Source organism: Scaptodrosophila lebanonensis, unplaced genomic scaffold, assembly GCF_003285725.1.
Source record: "Scaptodrosophila lebanonensis strain 11010-0011.00,11010-0021.00 unplaced genomic scaffold, SlebRS2 tig00000089-arrow-pilon, whole genome shotgun sequence".
In the NCBI taxonomy this organism is placed as follows: domain Eukaryota; kingdom Metazoa; phylum Arthropoda; class Insecta; order Diptera; family Drosophilidae; genus Scaptodrosophila; species Scaptodrosophila lebanonensis.
The window spans coordinates 1,881,130-1,896,976 of NW_022060565.1; the positions used below are offsets into that span (position 1 = coordinate 1,881,130).

At 37.5% G+C, this 15,847-nt stretch overlaps 1 protein-coding gene across 1 annotated transcript in view; it reads left to right on the forward strand.

The window, feature by feature from the left end:
• The first annotated feature begins 595 nt into the window (after positions 1-595).
• LOC115627036 (serine/threonine-protein phosphatase 2B catalytic subunit 3) overlaps positions 596-15,847 on the forward strand; it is a 31,619-nt gene continuing 16,367 nt past the window's right edge. The window contains exon 1 of the mRNA XM_030522567.1: positions 596-763. The gene's annotated coding sequence lies outside the window, so the exon portion shown is untranslated. The remainder of the gene's footprint in view (positions 764-15,847) is intronic.

Below are 15,847 nucleotides of genomic sequence, written 5' to 3' on the forward strand. Positions count from 1 at the left end.
ATATTAGTATAGATAAGTCCTAAAATGACAATTATTTAATCAGTTTATGTACCTAAGCATCTTACAAAAGACAAGATTAAAATTAAATGTTATTTAGAAACTTGAGTTGATTTGGAATGCGAAAGCGAGTGCTGAGAGCCGCTGGAGGTGCAAACTCTCGCAAACTGTTTCCATGGCCAGGTCTCTATGCAAGTGTTATTGATGCGCCGGTTATTGTGCGTAGAACTTTATTTTGGAGCCCTTGCAGCACTTTAATGTTACTGCGGCTGGTCGAACCCCACAATTGAATCCCGTATGTCCAAATGGGTTTTAGCATCACTTTGTAAAACAGCAACCAGTAGAGTTTGCCAAATTTTTTGTTATTTAACTTTATATTTAAGAATTTCAAATTGTTACCAAAATAACGGTCCATTATAAAATGAGAGACTGATTTTTCGATGTTTATACAAAAATAACGATACATTACGTTCGCAAAATATCGAAAAGCATCGATAAGCTGAATCTATAATCGATGCTGCTGCAACGTATCGATGCCAGTTTACATCGCATCTCTAGTCGAAATAGCAAAATCGAGGCACGCGCACACAGAGAGATTTTTTTTCCACCAACTACTCTCGGGTCGTGTTAATTTAATATTTAATTACAACATTTAAGCATTGCTGCATTGTGCTGTGGTCTTTAAATTGTGCCGCGTGCGTCTGTGCGTACAGCAGCATTTGTGCGTTGTAAAGCGAGAAAAAGTGTAGCAAATATTGAATAAAAGGTAAATTGCAAGTTGATTGTTTTTTTTATTTTTTTTTTTTTTTTTGAAATTGTGCAACACGCACAAACGCGTTGGTACCATACCCATACATACATACTCAGACACCACTACACACTAACACATGCAAAACAGTGGCCCACGCTGCTGCGTCGGCTCAGCCAGCAGAAAATTCTCAGCAGCTTCAAAGCTGAGCAACGGACTAGCAACAAATACCAATTGGAAAACACACATACATATGCATACATACAGATGTATTCCAATATGACCAAACCTGAGACACAGTTTTTGCGTGCCAGTGTGTGTGTCTAAGGTGATTTTTTTTTTATTTGTCGCAATTTTCATCGGCCGTTTCAAGACATGTTCACGATTAACATAAATATATACATATGAATGCATATGTTGTTCAATGAATTATTACCAATAAAAAAGAGCAAAAATACGTACATATGTATCCATATAATTCAAATACGAAGCGTACGAGCCGCCGTGTGCCTTTGAGCTTGCGTCGATTTTCCAACTGCAAAAAGCAACACGAAAATAAAACATACGCGCGTATGCCAAAAGAAACAGTGCACCAACAACGGCAACGAGTGAAATAAAACATTGTGCTCGTTTCGCATTAACATAACGCCAACGTACATACATGCATATGTATATATAATGTACATATGTATATACATACATACATATGTTCAACTGATATACATACATATGTATGCAATCTTCGTATTTTTATTATTAGTCATCTTAAGGCGTTAAGCAACAATAAATTCTATTTGAAGTTGCCGTTTTCCCCCAGAGTTTGTGTGTGTGTATGCATGTTTGATATACCAACAAGAAATGTGTATATTTGTGCATTTAAAGAACAACAAATGTCAGACACAGCATGGCCTCACAACTAGAATGTAACATGTAACAGTAAATGCTGCAATGTAACGGCAAAAACATAGAAAAGGCAAAAAAAAAGCGAAATTCAACAAGAAGAAAAGTTAGTATGCGTGTGTGTGCAAACAAGCAAGAGATTTTCTCAGTGAGAGAAGTAAGTTGCGCTGTCTGTGTATATATGTATGTGTGTGTGTGAGTGAGCGACAGGACTCCAGGCAACGAATTTTCATACTGGAGCTGAGCCGAGGAGTTGGGCATATATTTTTCTCCTTTCGCTCGCTTTGACGTTGCCAAAACATGCGACAATCGCTGCTAACGCCAGCGTCTCTGCCGCTGCTGCGCAGTCGCTGCTTACGTTGAACCGTGTGCCAAGCTTTTTTAAAAACGTTACTTCGAATATCATAATTCAATTTTGCAAAATCTTGCGGATATAGTCAAAATTATTTGATTTATTTTTATTCCGTTTTTCAACATAGAGAGGCTATTTTTCAGACCATTTTGATATGTTTTAGAGATTGCATTACAATAGTTTCTTTAATACTATAAATATACACATATTTTAATGTTTATACATAGGTATTTGAAAAAGTCGAAAAACTAATTTTTTCCGGCTGCAAGAAAGTTCTTCAACAAAGAAACTATTTGGCCAGAATGGGGAATATTCTCCATTAACCCTTTCTTCGTAAGTACGTTTCCACATGATATTGATCACGAAGTACGCCTGCCAATCCATTTCGTTATGTTATGGAATTACTTAATAAAGGGACGAAGCCAATAGACCTTCCTCGGTAGTTCCTTTTAAAAACCCGATTATTGGAACTGGTATGAACCGGATCGACCTAGCTCTAATGCCTGGCAGGGAAAGTACACCCATAAAAACCCACTCAACCACACAAATACAGTCATACAAATATTTATACATGCGTACATCAGATGTGCGTATGCATTTATTTTAATTAATCTGCTGCGTTTGCTGGCCCCTCTAGTGTTTGGCCTTGAACAGCAACACGACTTGAAACTCAGCTCCCCACGTTGGCAGCGTTTTTCATGGACATCTCATCAAGGTTTTTTCTATTCAGCCAACTTACAAGGTTCCTGTTAAGCTGCATGCGCAAAAGCTGCAACAACAAAAGCAACACAAGCTAAAGCCAAATAAACCAGTGCTTTTACAAGTATAGTTGCTCTTCTTTTGCTTTGTTTCTGAGAGCGTACAACTTTATATTGCAATTATCAAATTTCAAACAGCGGCTCTCAGCTGTCTGCTCTTCCTCATTGATACCGCAATTGAGCGACCGCAAATCATTGATACACATGCACATGTACATATGTATGCTTGTGTGTGTGTATGTGTATAAAACATTAGCAAGTTGTCAAAACGAATACTATGTACCTAATATTTCATTCATAATCGCGTGTAATGTCATGTAGCTGTCAGAAAAATTAGTTTATACATTCATACATACATATATACAAACATATATATATATTAAGCACTTACATTCGTATATACCTAAATACAATACACGTGTATGTATTTATACTGCTATTGGGTCCTTCATCTAACTCACTAAATTTCCAGCAGCTTTTACCTCGGGGGTTAGGAAACTTCATTTTAAATCCCATCGGACAATAAATAGAGATGTAAAATGTTCGCATTTCACGTCTTCGCAAATTTGTTTGCAACTAAAGTAAATACATGTGTGTATGTATTTGTAATAATTGTGTAAACAAATATCTTATCTAACACGGAAACTGAGCATTACTTCAAAAATATACGATTGCTATAACACAGGTGCCTAAAAATCTCCTACATACATATACTCTCGCAAGAATCGCGTAAATCCTACAGGTTCCAATATTTCCAAAATAAAGTATCTTTACCCATCTATATTTTTTTTGTTATTTTATATAAATATTTTTAGTGATTCACAAATACGAGCTATCTGAATAGGTAGGACCACTACCAAGCTTCTGTCTATTGATCAGCTGAACTAACAAAACAATATTCTGTGGACAGTTTCTGTGTCCGAAAGAACAAGTTTTATTTTAGAACAAGTGTTTCTGGAACTGAATTATTTGAAGCACGTCCATTATTATTGTACAGTTTGAAAAATTAGTATTTTATCTACGGATATGAATAGGAATAAATGGTGACATATAGCCTAGGTAAGAAAATAATTTATCTAATCAGATTGCAGTCCTTAAATGTAGGACTAATACAAATAGATATGTACATATCTATGTAGTGTTATAACCTACATAAGGTGTATCCTTCTCTAAATTTGAATTTTGGGTTTTGTATTAGGAACACCCAAACCTAATATAGCTAATCCGAATCATCCTGATGAGTTTAAAAAGCGATATATTCAAATAACAATCGGATCTTTTCGCATGCGTGTTAATCTGTGATAATTTACAGTACTGCATATAAAATTGGGACTAACACTTGAATGCACCTGTAAGTGTGCAACTGATGTTGTTATTGTTGTTGTTGTTACCGCCCATTAAAGGTGAAAAAGAAATTAGTGTGCATTACAATTAACAATTTGCATACATTCCTTCACCCACATTTACACACATTCATGCACACATACATACGCATTTGCGTGTGTGTATGTGTGTCGCGAGCTGCGCGCCTTTTGCGGACAATGCGTGTGCTTGGGAGTGGGTGAGCCAGTGAGACAGACATAGCCAAAGAGAGCATTAGCAAGAGGGCGGGAGAGCGAGAGAATAGTGCAAGGTAAAGAGCGCCTCTGACAATCGAGCAAAATAATTGAAAAACAAAAGAAATTAAAAGTAAAGCCCAACAACAACAACATCAGCAACGGCAGCAACAACAATAACGGCGCCTAGACCAGTGGCAGAACAAAAAAGAAAATACCACCACGCTGTTATTGTATTTGTTGTAGCTGTTGCTTTTTTTTTTAGATATTTTGTTTTTGTTGAACGCACATACATTGCGCTAATAATAGCGGCAACAACTACAAAATAGTACTGTGAAATATCGCAGTAAAAATAAGCAAAAAAAAAAAGCGCATGCATACATACATATGTATGTAATTATGTATGTATGTACATATGTTCGTATATAAGCAAGTGTGTATTTATGTGTGTGTGAGCACATGTTTGCGTGCGATTTATTCAAATCTAATAGCAATAAAGTACATTTTCAAATCAAAAAGCCAATCTGATGCAAGCCTCTGCCGTTACAAATGTACATACAGGGTGCGTTTTATGTTCCAGATCGATTTTGTTTGGCTACTGATTTCTGTTATGCAGACGACCCCCATTTTTGGAAAAAATGTGAGAAAAAAAAAACACATTCCGGTCACATTTTATTGATCATGCTAAACTGTAACATTCATACATAAACTGGTGATCTCTGGAAGGAATACATATGTATGTATGTATGTTCATCGGAAGAAGCGATGAAAATGTTGTGAACAATTTACAAGTTGCGATATTGACTGGCCCCACCATCCAGAGCTGGCCTTTTTTCTTGGCGAATAGCAACAATAAGAGTAATTATTTAATTCACATTCTTCAAAATTAGAAGTTATTAGATGAAAAACTCGGCATAGAACATAAAACGTTCCCTGTATATATGTACATACATATATACATACTTACCTATTTATGTATGTACTTATGTGTGTTCAAACAGTTTCGGGTCAATTGACAAAACGCAACACGAGCATGGAAAGTGCACGCGGCCCAAAAGGAAAAAGCTCGAAATAAAGCAGAAGAAGAAACAGCAACAGCAGCCAAGAGTAGGCGACAGAGCAGCCGCTTCAAACAGTGGCAGCGCAGTTGACGATGACGTTAACTTCTCTCGCACGCAACAAATCGCCTCTGCCAGTGTCCTCCTAAATTCACCATACATACACACACATACACACGTGCACAGATATATGTATATGTACGTAAGCGCACAGTCAGTCGTACACTTAGTTGGAGCCACAAGCATACGAGGATACTCTTGCGCTTTCTGGGCCCTTCTGTTTGACTTAAACTGTGTTTCTCACCACCCACTGGCATCTGCGACCGAGCCTGCTGCGTCGACTGCGGCGCCAGCTTCGTTAGGCGCACAGTGACTTAAAGCCTCAACCATGATTTTCTTTGGATCAAATATGTTTGACAACATTTTATGTGTTGTAAATGGCCAATTTGTTTTATCAGCGAAATTTCTAATTTATTGTAATTATTTGTACATGGTGTTGCTGTAGAAAAATCGTTTTTTACGAAACCCGATTAAATCGTTAAGCAAACATATATTTTACAGCCTGTAGAAAAATGTGTATATTACTTAAAACAAAAAAAAACCTACCATTTTAAGCTGCATGTTCACATAAACAATTTGCATCGCATTGTCGACCTTCTAAATGTGTTTGTTTATATTTTTTCTCCCCATAATCCAATTTTACTTATCACTGTTTCTTAAATTTTACAATTTAGTCCTTTCCCGGCTAATCTTTTGATGGTATTTTGCATTTAAATGGCTCATTGGGCATGCTCATATACACGAGCTACTTGTGAGCAAATAAATTTAAGTAAATTTTGAAAAAATAAGTAAACCCTGGTAATTTGCCATTCTTTAAGTCGAATATAGAGCTACTTAAAAGTAACGACTGATAAGTAAGCAGTAACTAACTACATATGGCATGCCTTTTTTTAAGATGTAGCAATACTTGTAGTTTGGAAACATCTGGTTCCATTTCTAACTTGTGCTTGTAATAAAAATTCAGTTGGGCGTCCTTGTACTTATTTTGTTTACATAGTTATTATGGATTCGATGCATTTTATATTTAATCACATTTCCTATTTTGGTCCTATACTTATTTGAAAAGGGTTTCGAAGCAAGGAAACAGAAAAGGAAGCGCTTAGATTTTTCATAATTTTAGTTATTGTAGCAAATGGTTATGTTGTTGTTGGTTAATGCTGCAGTTGACATTTTGACCGAATGAAGCATGAAATAAATCCTGGGCTAGCACACACATACACAACTACGAGGACGTAGGTATATCCCATATAATATATTTTCATTTTCTCTAAGTTATGCGAATCAGTCTGTTGTTCTTGTTATCTGTTAATTCTAATACTGTTGCTGCTGGCATTGTTATTGTTGTCGTTTGTGTTTGTGTAGGTAGATGTGTGCTGTGGTGGTCGGGGGGGTGGTGTCAGCAACAGGACACAACAACATCTTTATCGAAGTCATCGTTAACGTCATATAACGACTAACTAACTGCCTAACTAACTAACTGACTGACTGACTCGATGTGCGTATATATGTTACATATAAGTATGTATGTATATATATATATGTATTTTTGTGTGCTTGTTTGTTCGTTGTTCGTGTCTGTTCAGTCTGTTTGTATGTCTGTCCGTTTTCGCTCTTCAATCGTTCGGTACGTGGCGTTCACGTCATCAGCGGTCAGGGTTGACTTCTGCGCCCATGCAGAAGCAGAGACAGACAAAAGGAAAGGAAACAAGTAGAGAAGCTAAAGTCGGGTGTCCCGACTTTGAAATACTCTATGCATATGTGTAGAATAATTATGTGTGTGTCTGTGTATGTCTCGTGGCTATAGCTTCCTGTTAAATAGACCTCTCATTATGAAACTTGGCATACGGGCTCATAATCACTAACTGGAGCTATTTTCCAATGGTATTTTCAATAAAAAATTCTTAGAAATACGGGAGCTTTGGAAAATCAGTCATTGCAGGGGAGAGGGAGGGAAATTACTAGATACAAATTTTCTGCGTACTCACAAGGCATTTGGGACTAAATTTGGTGCCCCTAGCTTTTATAGTCTCTGAGATATAGGCGATTATACGAATGGAAAATCGGGAAGTCCCCCATAGGGGAAGGGGGGGTGGGGGGTGGCGTACACACATAAGGCATCTTTGTTCAAAATTTTGTGTCTTTAGCTCCTATAGTCTCTGAGATCCAGGTGTTCATACGGACAGACAGACAAACAGACATAGATCGACTCGTCTTGTCGTACTGATCAAGAATATATATACTTCGTGGGGTCTGCCTTCTGCCTGTTACATTTTCCAGCTCCCGCAAACCTAATATACTCTTGTACATTTCATGTACAGAGTATAAAAAGTGCGCTAGGCGGTGTTTGTTGCTGAGCCGAGTTAAGCGCGTACCGTTACTTCGTTTTTATCCTCATTGGATTTTTCGTGTGGCTCTATGGGAAAAGTCAGAGGCCTGGCAACCGGCCACGGCCACTGCTGCTGCTTGTATATACAAGTATGTACATACATGCGTGTGCGTATGTATGCGTGTGCGTATGTATATGTATATATGTGTGTTCCAGGGAATCGATAAAGCATACCTATTTGGATTTTTGGTGCAACATGCTTTAAAATACACAGCAAGATACAAAAAACAACTGCGTTTGTGTGTGTATGTTTGGAAATAAACATATACAGTAAAAACACACTTAATAGACACCTCTTTGATCCGGGCAAGCCTCTTAGACGGACACTTTTTCTAGAAGATTCACCCAGTGTACTAAGTATTTAAGTATCCCCTTAAGCGGACACTCCCCTTGGGCGGACAAAAGTTGGCCAAAGGTGTGTGTCCGGCACTGTATATATACATATATACATATCTATATATATATATATATATATATATATATATATATATATATATATATATATATATATATATATATATATATATATATATATATATATATATATATATATATATATATATATATATATATATATATATATATTGTGTTTAAGCATTAAGTGTAGCTGTAGGTACTCCCTTACCATCCATCGCCCGCCCCACCTTTTGCCTTATCCTCATCCACATCCACAGTCATCATCATCATCGCCCAAAGCGCGCACATAACCTCACTCAGTGTCTGAAAGCTTTGCGCTCTCTTGCGGTGTATGTGTGTTTGTGTCTCTGTATGTATATTTCTGTGTGTGTGTGTGTCAGTTAGTCCAACTCGAGATTAGCTTCCGGTGGGATACAAATCATCTCTCGGTTCGTTGCTCAAGTTATAAATATTAAATATTCAAAAGCGACTTTTTTGCCTTCGTAGCCTTCGTTTCGTGTTGCCTCCTCATCTCATCCTTGTGCTCATCCTTGTCGCTGTTGTCGTCGTCCTTTCGCTTTCAACTCGCTGCCGTCGTGGCTTAAACAGGTGCCCGCTGCCGCTGTCACAGCCACAGCTCTGTCGCTGCCCCCGCCCTTTTCCCTTTACAGTTACTTTACGCATGCCTACACTGTTGGCCATAAAAACCGCAACACTTTGGCAATTGAATGGCAGTATGGATAAGCGCGGCACCAACAAAAGCAGAAACAACGACAGCAAAAACCTTTTGGCATTTTTTCCCTATGCGCGCAACTTCAAAAGTTTTTGTTTTGTTGTGCAAGTTTTTCGTTTGTGCTACTTAACCCTTTTCCCCTCTTATTTATATTTTTGTTGTTCCTGTTGTTGTTTGTTGCCAAGTTTTGAACGGTATTTTTGTTTTTGTTCTACTAATTTTCATGAAGAAAAGTTGTGGGCGTGTGGTGTGGGTGTGGCTGTTTGGCAAGTTTGTTTATGGCTCTTGATTATGCGCTGCACTTTTTTTCAATGCATTTATCGAGTGGTTGCAGGCCCTTTATTGTTGTTTTCTCTACTTTTAATGCCAGAACACAAGACTATGATTAAGTATTTATACGTAATAAAAAAGTTTGCTGAAATATAGTATGGGCGAGTATGCCAATTGACTCGGTATATATGTACATACATAATATATTGTCTGGTTCATAAGTCAATTTATTACATCAAAAATAATCTATTCAGGAATAAGTTATAAATAACACGAATCAGAACACAAATTTGTTAACATATGTTCACACATACTTGTATAGTACATACAATATGATTTAAAAGTTAATCAAGCTCTTTGATTATTAATATTGATGACTTGTTCTAGTCTTGTTATATTTTATCAAGCTATGTACATACATACAATGTACGAGACATTATCTGAATGGACTGCTGTTTTATTTATTCGGTACGTTTAGTATCTTATGCTGATAAAAGAGCATGCCACAGTTTTGACCCATGTACGGAATCCTGCTTCGACTTAATACGGGAAGAGGCAATATTGATTTGAAATTTAATAGTTTGGGAAATGTTTTGCGTATACGTAATGTTTTATTGAAAGGAAATAAATCAGAGACAACGCCAGAAGACAACCATTTCGACGAAAGCAATTACCACTTAAGGGGTGTGTGGAATTGAAATAAATGCAAACATACTTTTTGGGTTTAATCCCAGGTTGATAATACTTAATAAATAAGAAATTAAAAGACAATCCATCAAAAATACATACATACATATGTATATATATATTGAAACATAACTGATTCATAACACTATCCTGTAATTTTCTAAATAAGAAACGGCATTGATCATTTAGCTGTAAATGCTAGGCGATATTTAGAGTCTATGTAGGCAGGACTTCTGGTTCAATCTAGTAGGTGGATAATTTTATTTTCGCAGCGACTGTCAAAGCGTGCTGCTGATTGTGCGTGTGTGTGGCAGCGTGTGCACACACACATACATATATATTTTGTAGGGTGTAGGGTGTGTGCGTGTGTGTTTATGAGCAGCGACTTTCATGCTTCTTACATTTGCGCACACCCACCAACAATAACAACATGTTGTGTGTGTGTGTGTGTGTCTGTGTGCTCTCGCATGGCTGCTGGGTGGTCGGTCCCTCTTGCATCCGTCCCTTCGTTGATGCGTCTCTCTCTCTCTCTCTCTCTGTGGCTCTCTCTCTATTCATGTAACCGCCTACTCTTCTCTTTGGCCACCCGTGGATTTGCTTGGTAACTTTGTCAATGGCAGGCAAGCGAGAACAACAACAACAACTTGCGCACTAGGGTGTACCCCACTGCTGGGTATTCACTGTATGGTCTGTGGTGTGTTTGTAGGCATGCATGGCTACGTTTGTGTTCGTTCATGAAGCTGCAGTTATACACACAATTTCGCAGCAACGGGCAAGTTAGAAGCTAATGCTTTTAAATAGTTTATAAGTCATCTCTTGTTGTTGGTGTTGTTGTCGTCATGTCTATTGTTGTTACTGCCCACGCCATTGCCAGATTAACATTTTACAAAATTTTCTTTACTTGTCATTGTTATACCCTACAACCAAAGGAAGCACTCCCTTTCTTATATGTACGTATAAATTTATATATAAAACTGCTGCAAATATTGTAGAATCCGTTAAGTTACAGATAATCATTCCTGCAAATAAAAGTCCATCCGATATTGATATTTTGTAAACGATTAATGTCATATACATACTCCTATATATAGTATATTCGAGCTAAATTTCAGAATTGCTTAAGGGTATCTAAGAGTCAGAATGGAGCGCGTCTGCTGGGTGATTGTGACTGCGCTTGCCCTGTTTTCATCTTATGTCCTTTCAAAAATAACTAGCATGACACGCACATCAGCTGTTTTTTGCGGCTATGCTGTGTGCCTGTGTAGGTATGTATGTGTGGGTGTAACTATGTACGAGTGTGTGTGTGTGTGTTCACCTACTTGAATTGGATTAGAAGTTCTAACACATGCAACGAAGCTGATGCCACAGTTGCTGTCGCTGCTGGCTTCGCAGTCGCTGCTGCTCAGACATGTGAGTGGGTGTGTGTGTGTGTGAGTTGTTATATTTATTTATAAACAATTGCATGTGCCTTTTATGCTCGTCTAACATTACAAATATGCCAAACTGTAGCGCATGCAAGACTGTTGCGTCTTATTCATAAAGCATGCCCAACTGTAAAGCTGCAGCAGCCCACTCTTTAAGCCGTTTAATCGGCTTGTCGCAGTGCTGCCAACTCTGTTTGCTAAGCTAACGTTTGTGCAGCTTTTGGCTCGTTTCTTCGAAGCAACAATTTTGAAGTTTTTTTGTATTTATTTCTTTTACGTTGTTGTTGGAAAAATTACAATACAATTGGATTTTTATACATGATCGTATTTGATTCGAAAAATTCTTTACTTTGCCCTTTAAATAAATGAATTGCTATTTTATATTATACCTTAATAATTATAAGAACATTTTAAAAATGAGAATGCCCAACAACATATGAAATTTAATTGAAATAAGATGAGAAAGATTCGATTGGTTACTATTACTGTTATAAACGCTACGTTACACTGCAACACTATATCGAACCTTTTAGGTTCTTTTACTCGGACCTTTAAAAAACCAAACTTTTTTCCATCACTTTCTTACTTTTTCTTACAATGTAACAAATGGGCTTTGCCGCTTCATTCGAAATCAATAAAGGGAAGTGGCGAAAATTTCCAAAAAAGTGACAATCATTAAGTTTCGATGTGAAAGATGACATTAATGGATACATATTGACTAATTCCCAATAACAACAAAACACTTAGCTTATGACCTAGTTGTTTTTGATGCATATATGTACATACATATGTATATATATACGTATATACTAGGTACAGTGAAAACTCTCTTGGCCGGACCCTCACGTTCGTCCGCTTAAGGGATTACTTAAATACTTTAAGCACCGATCGAATGTTTTTAAAAAAATGTGACCGCCCAAGAGGGTGTCCGGATAAAAGAGGTGTCCATTAAAGCAGTTTTCACTGTATGTATTTATGTGAATATGTTGTATTCTTTGTTTAGTTAGTATTCTAAGCCGTATGTGGTTTTTGGTTATACACCTAATTCTGTTTTACACGGTTTTATTTCAACACGGTTTGAAAATTAAAAATTTTATATATAGTTACACGACTTTATTCCACTAAGCACGATTCATTTTGCATATGGTCAATGTCTTTTTTACACGACTATTTTAGGAACCAATCTACCGTGTAAAAACAAACTTGAGCAATAACACATATACGTACATAGTTTTTCAGTTCCCATTTACCCATTTCTTTGACTTATTCACATGTTATCCATACAAAAGTTGAAGCTATTCAAACCAAACAACTTACATATTTACATATAATGTGCGAGCAGGAAATGTGTAATCTTGTTTAATAAACTGTTAAGATGAGGCCTTTGTGAGTTCACTGTTAAAAGCTACTGTGTAATTGGGACAGAGAATTTCCCAAACAAATAAATTGAACAATATTTGTGTAAGAAAGGTGGTTTTTGAGCCTACAACCACTCATAAATGGAAAAAACATAGCATTGGACACATTAAAACAACGATAACAGTCAAAAAACGTTGGGTTTACTGGTGTATTTGTATATGTATGTATGTACATTTTTAAAACCGAAGACTTTGATGTATTCTGCTTATCATTTGATATCGATTTGATTAATTCGTGTTTTTCATTACTTGAAGCAAATTACTTGGGAATCAAATCATGTGGCAATTGCGCTTGGCAGTTGGCCAACCCACACACCCAACCCCTTTCCACCTCCTGTGTCATCCATCACAATCGTTAAAATACATTAAAATTGGGTCGCACAAACGAGTGTAGTGAAAATAAAAAACGAATTGAAATTTTGTTGTTGCTTATGCTGCGCACTTACCAAAAATAATTTACACTCTGCGACAATTTTCTCTAGAACTATTTTTCTTATTGGAGCAGGCGATCAGAGATCTCAGGATTGTTGTTGTCGTCTTCCAACTGTCAGTCACAAAACACTAAAAACATACAACCACACACCAGGGGCCCATTTTTTGTGTCTCACTCTAAACAAAACAAAAAAAAAAAACACAAAAAACAGAAACAAACAGAAAGTTGAAATTCACTTGAAATATGTACGAGAAATAAAATAAAAAATGTGTCACGCACATACACACATACCTATATATATATATAAATATATATATATATATATGCATGTATGTGCGTGCGTGTGTGTGTGTGTGTATTTGTAACAGTACACTTTGTTTGCAGGCGAAACAAATACAACAAGAACAACAAAAAATTGGCTACAAAGCGAGCAGAGCGCGCAACGCCCACAAAAATTTCGCTTCAAATTTCGAACGAAATCTGCTTGTGAAAATTTCGCCTTGTTTGTATGTAGTATATGCATATACGTGCATATACATACATACATGTATATGTGTTTGTGTATGAGTGTGTGTGTGTAATGTATGTCATGTTTGCCTGTCTGCCTCTCCTGTGTATGTTGGCCAAATTGTGGCTGTGGGTGGATGGCATGGATGGATGGGGATGCGTTGGGATGGGCGGGTGGCTGGTCGCTGGTCGGTTAGGTGTTGTTGGCTTTGTGTGTGACATGCATATTAGGGCAATTCTGTTGTTTTTTTCTGCTGCTCTGTACATGAAATGTACAAGAGTATATTAGGTTTGCGCGAGCTGAAAAATGTAACAGGCAGAAAAAGGCGTGGCAAACCCCACAAAGTATACATGCACATATATTCTTGATATTCGTGTCAAGACGAGACGATCTAGCCCTGTCTGTTTGACTGTCTGTCTGTCTGTCTGTACGTATGAACACCTGGATCTCAGAAAGTATAAGAGCTAGAGACGCCAAATTTTGCACAAAGATGCCTTATGTGTGTACGCTGTGGCAGTTTGTTTTATTTTTTGGATTTTCCCCCACATAACCCGCCACCTGTGGGGGATTTTCCTATTTTCCATTTGTATACCTTTTGTATATCTCGGAGACTATAATAACTAGGGACACAACAGATGTCATATGTGAATAAATTTGTGTTTTGGAATTTCCCTCCCTCCCCCCTCTTCCTAGCAATCACTGATTTTCCAAAACTCCCACAATTTTTTGAATTTTTGACTCAAACTTCAGTTAGTGATAATGAGTCCGTATGCCAAGTTTCATTTTGATAGGCTGATTTAGCGGGAAGCTATAGCCATACACAGGCACACACAAACACGCATAGACACGCATATTTAATCAACACATGTGTACAGAGTATTTCAAAGTCGGGACTCCCAACTTTAGCTTCTCCACTTGTTTTTAATGTTTCTTTTTTCACATCAAGATTTCATCATCGCCGTCAGTGAAGGGAAGGAACGAACAAAAAGAGTAACAACATCAACACTATTGGAAAACATACATACATACATACAGACACCACCTACCTGCATACGTGCATATGCATGTATGTGTGTATTTCCAAACATGCAATTGCATTAAAATTTCGCAGCGGGTTGTTGTTGCTTCGGCTTTTTATTGCTGGCCATTTTCTCATTTTCCCATTTCATTTTTCATGTGCAGCAAACCGCCCAGCCACCCACTATGCCTACCTTGACACAGGGCGGCTAGTGTGGTGACCTCCAAAAGGGATTGCCTGGCAAATTAACTGTGCCCATAAAATGTTGTTATGTGTGTGATTTTGTAGTTGTTGTTGTTGCGTTTACTTTCGGTGTTATGTGCTCTGCTCTCCTATTGCTGTCATAATTGTTGATGTGATGTGTGTTGCTTGCTTGTAGTTGTTGTTTTTGCTGCTGTTGCTGCTGTTGCTGCTGCTGTTGCTGCTGCTGTTGCTGCTGCTGCTGTCCCTCTTGATATTGCTTAGTCGCAGTCGCAACGCATTTAGAACTTAATTATTATAATTAATTGGCAAGAAAACGACGTCAAACAACAACAACAACAGAAAATAAAGCACCCTGAAACGAATCCAAAGTTTTGCTTCAGCACGCAAAGCAGCGCGTCGTACATACATACGTCTCCTCCCCCTCCCTCTATGTGAGTGTGTGTGTGTGTGAACACTTGTGCATGCAAATTGTCTGCACAGTGTAGTAAATGTAAGATCTTCAAGCATTTCACTCATTTCTTCTTCCCCTCTCTCGACTTGGTAGTAACACACTTCAAAAATAAACATAAAATGTACTTTTTTGAAAATAAATCCAGGAACTGATCCTGGAAAACCTGGAACCTCTTTATGTTCTGCATATACTCGTAGATCGTCCAGCTCGCACCATCTTTTATAAGCAATTATGTGAACTTATTCTAGCACTTGTATCACTATGTATTTGTACGACCAGAGGAAATCCCGGTAGCTAGGCCATTAAGCGATCACTGAAGACCGTACCGATCGATAAATATATCGTTTTATAGGTCTCCTGTCAGGCTTTTTGCTGAAAGTACTTATCGTAAGAAGTTTTGGAGTTACAGTCTAATTTACACCAGAAAAGTGTTTGAATATATACTTGGATGAAAGTACAGTTAGATGGCGTTAAAGTTAGTTGGTTAGTT